Genomic DNA, 6,284 nt, shown 5'->3' with positions numbered 1-6,284 from the left:
TCAGATTCATCTGGATCCTCCTTTGGATCTTCAGGTCCCCAATAAAAAATGTAGTAATTGTCTGCACATCTCTGAATATGAAATGTTCCCATCATAATCATCCCATAGTTGGAATGCTATCTGTTTGAGATTTTCCGGCAGTGAATAGACTAGAACCCATCTTCTGTGTGTGTCTTTGACTGGAAACTCTTCTCGCTCGAGTTTTCAGAACAACCAATCAAGTCGACCAATAAGCCATCCGAGTCCTAGAACCGAGTCGAAATCAAGCTCCTTAATCTCCTCCCAAAGCTCATGTTGTCGTAAATCAGAACTAGTCATCTGAAAAATTAAAATTAAATAAGTCAGTACAAAACAGACTAACCAGTACAAAACCGGTTTATTTCAATTTATACAGGCATAGTACCAACACAATAAATCAAGAAAAATAAATGTTCTCGATTTTCAGGAATCTAAGTCGACTGACCTATCAGATCGGTTGAATAGGAATCTAGATCCTAAACTTGGTCTAATGTCCTTAATTAGAACTAATCTAATTGGACATGGATTTTTGTACTTATGTTTTGTTACTGTTTGATCTAAGTCTATTTCTACCAATTTCAAATTTATTGATCAAACTCAGGTCCATTTGATCAAATCAATATTCATTGGTTTAAGTCTGATTGATTAGAATAAATCTAATCATTTGATCAAATTTGACCCATCTGATCATTTGATCATATTTGGTCCAAACCCAATTAATTAACCCAAATTGATTCAGATTTGGATCAAATTGGTTCGGTTAAATTAACTAATGATTTAAATCTGAATCGGATCTAAATACATCAAAGTTGCTCTAGATCATTATCATAAATGATAAATTAATTAAACTCAATTTTTAATTAATTAACACATGCAAATAAAATTAATGAAGCATTAACATTAATATTAAATGCATGTAGACAAATGCAAATAAAATTAATGCTACATAAACATTGGCAAAATAAAATTAGCATTGCATGCATCGAATTTAATTAGAAAAAACATGAAACGTTTTTAACCAAGCATTCCATGTCATTCTTTACCGCATGCATTAAAATAAAAAAAATATTTTCTATCGTGAACCCTAATTTACAGTTTCTGCTTCCACGTTTTTTTTACCGCTGACACCACTTTCTTAACCACGATCTCCTGCAACTCTGCAAGCACGCCGCGCACACCGTGGATGTTGTGGACGCCGTGTACGCTGTGCACACCACCTTTCCCGTGACGAACGCAGGTTGCAATGAGAGGTGGCCATGAGTACTTCGCCGGCCACGATCGGAGATTAACTCCGTAAGTATTCCCTCAAGGCTTTACGGCGTCAGCCATTGGAGATTGTGGCAGATCGTGACATCATCACAATCTCTTACTCAGCTATGGTAAAATTAGACGGATATAAACTCCGTTCAGGGTAGCGATAATAATCGTTGATCATGACTCAGTCATGATTTCACCCAGTAAAAACGAACAGAACCAAGACATAATTTTGATTCAACAAAGAGGTAAGAGTTTAGGGATTTATCATGCATTTAGAATTAACTTGGGCTCTGATACCAATGTTAATTATTCTAAATATATGAAAGACGACAAATTAAAACAGTAAAAATTTACAACAATCTTCTGCAGATATGTATGTAATCGGTAATGGCGAAATTCACTGTCGGAAGAACAATCACAGGATCGGAAAGCCCTCCATGATTCCACAAAACAAATCCCATCGCCTCAAATGCCCTTCTCTAGCACTCGTTGTCTTCGTTTTCTTCTTTATTGTTTTTCTTGAATGATCCTTGGACGCTTCCCTTTATATAGGAAAATAATTCAAGAATATAATGATCTTTTCTATTATGAGTAGTAGAGAACATGGACCATATTTTCACATTTCCCACTCTTCCATTTCTCACCAATCATGTGAAGAACTTGCTACACCTTGAAATCCATCTCTCTCCCTCTCTGTGAAGGCCTGGCGTTTAATGAGGTATTAGATGCGAGGCTTAGAAAACATTGCAGTAGAGTACATGGAGCCATGGAGGGTTATATATATATATATATATATATATATATATATATATATATAAAAGGAATTATTAATTTTTTTTAATTCAAAATAATTTTTTTTTAAAAAAAATAAATCAAATATGCTATGCATACAAGTACGTACTGTGTGGCACGCAGTATATCAGAATTATATATATATATATATATATATATCAAAGGGAAGATAAATCATGTCATCTTATAATAAATAATATATATATATATATATATATATATATATATATATAAATCAAAGGGAAGATAGATCATGCCATCTTATGTCTTAATTTATCAATATTTATATACGCGTGTTATGCATTTCACTTATAATAATGGAGTATGGACCAGCACGTTATGGAAAAAAAAAAGTAACATGTGAGTTTTGTCTTGTAATTTATTGTTATTTAATCAACTAGATGAGATGAGATCCTCTCTCTCAAAAATATTATGTCTATATATTTTAACATTGATAGGATGAATTAAATTATATCTCAAGGATGTAGTGTACATCATGAAAATGTCATAGCCGTCCGATCGACACTGGGATACAGGAACACACCATTTTCAGGACAGAGGATCTCATCTCCAACTAGATGGACCATTGTATAGATTTTCAGCATATATACAACGAGTTTTGGATAACTCTTTCTCTTTGTCTTTGAAATGTTAGACAGTATAATTCATAGTAAAGACAACAACGACTCGCAACTATTAGAATGTGTTTGATTCAAATTATTATTTATAATTTTTATTATGTGATTATCAGGTAATCACATAATTAAGATTATGAGGAATAAAATATAACCAAATGTTGTTTCGTTTAATGTAAGTAATGCAACCAAAATTTATTTGTTTGAAGATTTTAATGAATAACGTAGTTTATTATTTTACTATATTACCTTCCGTTATAAAACCAACTATATTTAACTTTACATTTTTTTACTTTTTATTTTTCACATTTTTCTTTATTTATATATATTTTTAATTTTTTTTTTGTTTGTTTTTTTGATTTTTTTTTTGATTTTTTAAGTTTTTTACTTTTTTTAATTTTATTATTATTTTACGTTTTTTTTTGTTTTTTTAATTTTTTACATTTTTTTTTATTTTTTAAAGTTTTTTTTATTTTTTTACGTTGTTTTTTTTTTAAATTTTTATATTTTTTACATTTTTTCTATTTTTTTATTTCTTATGTTTTTTTAACGTTTTTATTATTTTTTACTTTTAATTTTTTTTAATTTTTTATGTTTTTCTCTCATTTTTTTAATGTTTTTTCTATTTTTTAATGTTTTTTCTATTTTAAAGTTTTTTACAATTTTTTATTTTTTTATTATTTTTATGGGTTTAGGGTTTAGGCTTTAAGCTACAATTTTTTTATTTTTTAATTATTTTTAGTAGATAAGACACTTAAAACAATAAATGCTAAGTTAGAATCTTGGAGGGAAACACTAGAAGGGAAATGTTTTAAGCTTAGTAAATTAAAGACAGAATATATAGAATTTAAGTTTAGCAATATTAGAAGTAATGAAACAATTGTTAAGATAGGAGAGGACGAGTTGCCCGGAACCGAAAGATTTAAATATTTAGGATCATTTTTACAAAATGATAGAGGGATTGAAAGAGACGTCTTACATAGAATACAAGCAGGATGAGTGAAATGGTGGGAAGCTTCGGGTATTTTATGTGACCGTAAAGTACCTCTTAAACTTAAAGATAAGTTCTATAAAATCGCTGTTAGACCTGCTATATTATATGGAGCTGAATGTTAAACTATGACTCGAACACATGAGCATAAGATGAGAGTTGCAGAGATGAGGATATTAAGGTGGATGTGTGAACATATGAAGATGGATAAAATAAGGAATGAGAACATTAGAGAGAAAGTCGGAGTTGCATCTATTGAGGATATACTCCGAGAGACACGTTTAAGATGGTACGAACATGTACTTAGACGACCAATAAATGCTCCAGTTTAGCGATGTGAAACTATAATAAATATGCATATCAAACGAGGAAGAGGAAGATAAAAAAAGACTTGATTAGTAACAATAAAATAACATAAAATTTATTTAAATATAGATGATGATATAATAGGAGATAGAACTCAATGACGTAAAAGGATTTATACAGCCGACCCTACCACTTGGGAAAATGCTTGGTTGTTGTTGATGTTGTTGTTATTATTTTTATGGTTTTTTAAATTTTTTTTTATGTTTTTTTTAAAATTTTAAAATTTTATTTTTAAATTTTTCTATTTTTTCTTTATGCTTTTCTTTTTTGTCATATTTTTCTCTTATCTGAGGGTATTCTGGGTAAAAAAATTTATTAACCTCGGAATTAAGAAAAACCTCAGTTTTCTGATTCCTACTTGCATGCTCCTTTTGTTAACGTGTCGGATATGAAATATTACTCAGGAATTATCAATTACCTAAATCAAAACAGGATTTTCGTTCATAACCAAGATTATCGAGAATAATCCCCAACCAAACGTATCCTAAGTATTTTGTCGACTGACTTAGCTTGCTATTGTCTGATCAGATAAATGATGCAAATTTGAGGAGAAAATTATCGAGTCTATAATCACACTCCTTTGCCTATTGACTTGGTTATGCAAAAGTTGCCCCCGCGAGCTGGATCAACCGATTAAGGCGTGGCATCCTTGCACAATGAGTCGTAGGGTCGAAGGTCCACAGATGCGCACTGGATGAATAATCTGGGCTGGCTGTGTTAAATTCCGGAGACACCACGCTTTACCCGGGCCAGCATTCACCGTTGATTTACCTCCTCCTAGGATCCCTGGGGTCAGGCCTAGGGGGCCGCTGGGCGACGGGACCCGCCTTTCTTGCACAATGGTTATGCAAAAGTTTCAAGAAAAATGATATTTGACAATTATGTCAATATGAAAGTTTTAAGGTGCATAATCTATAGTAAATTTACGTATCATATACATACCTTAATTCACCATAACTCCACTCTTTCCTTATCTTCCTATAAAATACGCAAGTACGACTAGACCTTCGAGACCGTTAAGTTAAAAAAAGTACGGTGATTTGCTCAAAGACACGGCTCAACAATGATAGGGTCACCAACATTTCTCTCTTCTTACAGCGCGTCATCTTTCTGTCTCCATCCCCTCCACTTCAACGATGACTTCAACAAGGTCTTCTACTGCAAGGAGGCACAATGGTTGCTCTGTGGGTTCGAATTGTTGATGAGATCGAATCAATACTTCACATCAATTGCAGCAAAAGGTGAAGTCCTCGCCCCCAGGGCCCCCCACCGACTGGACTCACGGCCATCGTGAGGGAAGTAAATCGTAGCACCCGAACTAACATGGGACGAATACTTCACATCAATATCACTTCTCATCCCGGAGTAAGAAAGAGAGCTCGCTCTACTCTTCTTGAAGAAAACAACAGTCTTCCACCATTTGGGGAGATGCTTCTTCCATCCCAACGGCTCTGTTTGGGATTACATCACTCTTCTCTCTAATGCGAAACAGAGACTAGAAATCCAAATACACTCAAAGATAGTCCCACATCTAGAATTTCGACGTAGGCAATAATGCCATAGTAGTATAAAATGAAAATTATTTTAATTGCACAACTCATCTTTGCGCTTGGGGCAATGTCGCAGCTAGTGAGGTTATAACCGAGGCGCGACAATTGCTGGTTGAAAACTATTTCCAAACCCCCTCTTTGGCTTGGGTTTAACTCATGCCATTGAGAATTTTTGGAAGGGCTCCCTCTAACAAAGGGAAAAGCCCTATAACTCTAATTTTTAAATTTTTAATTAATTCTTTGAGTATGTAAGATCATTCTTTGAGTTATATGGAAAAGCCCTATAACTCTAATTTTTAATTAATTAGTGTTCATTTGGTTATTTTTTTTGGGAATAAACCCTAAGTATACTATTCAAAATGCCCCTCCATAGTGCTAAAGCCTGCCATGATGATATCAAAAGAATACTAGAAAAAAAAAGAATAATGAAAATTTCATTAGTCTACTACTAATGGAAGACCACAGAGCTAAAGTATTATATGAGATGTCAAAGTGGAATTTATAATTACTCATGTCAAGATAATGCAATATTGAGAGGAGTTACAAATCATAGGGGAGTGGCAACTCTTTCATTCACTCATTGTATCTCGGCTTTGTTCTATGATGGCTTCATGTGTAGGATAGCCCAAAACTTTCTAGGATGTTCGATGAATTCATTTATTCTGAACCAGGGCC

The 6,284-nt window shown here is 32.9% G+C and overlaps 1 non-coding gene across 1 annotated transcript; it reads left to right on the top strand.

The window, feature by feature from the left end:
• Positions 1 to 5,658: 5,658 nt before the first annotated feature.
• Positions 5,659 to 5,814, top strand: LOC121999051. The gene has a single exon (XR_006116792.1). It is a non-coding gene; the product is annotated as a U4 spliceosomal RNA (small nuclear RNA).
• The last annotated feature ends 470 nt before the right edge of the window (positions 5,815 to 6,284 follow it).

The sequence above is a fragment of the Zingiber officinale genome, chromosome 6A (genome assembly GCF_018446385.1).
Source record: "Zingiber officinale cultivar Zhangliang chromosome 6A, Zo_v1.1, whole genome shotgun sequence".
Taxonomy (NCBI): Eukaryota; Viridiplantae; Streptophyta; class Magnoliopsida; order Zingiberales; family Zingiberaceae; genus Zingiber; species Zingiber officinale.
Note: the sequence above shows the minus strand (reverse complement) of the source record. Positions and strands in the feature narration are given on the sequence as shown.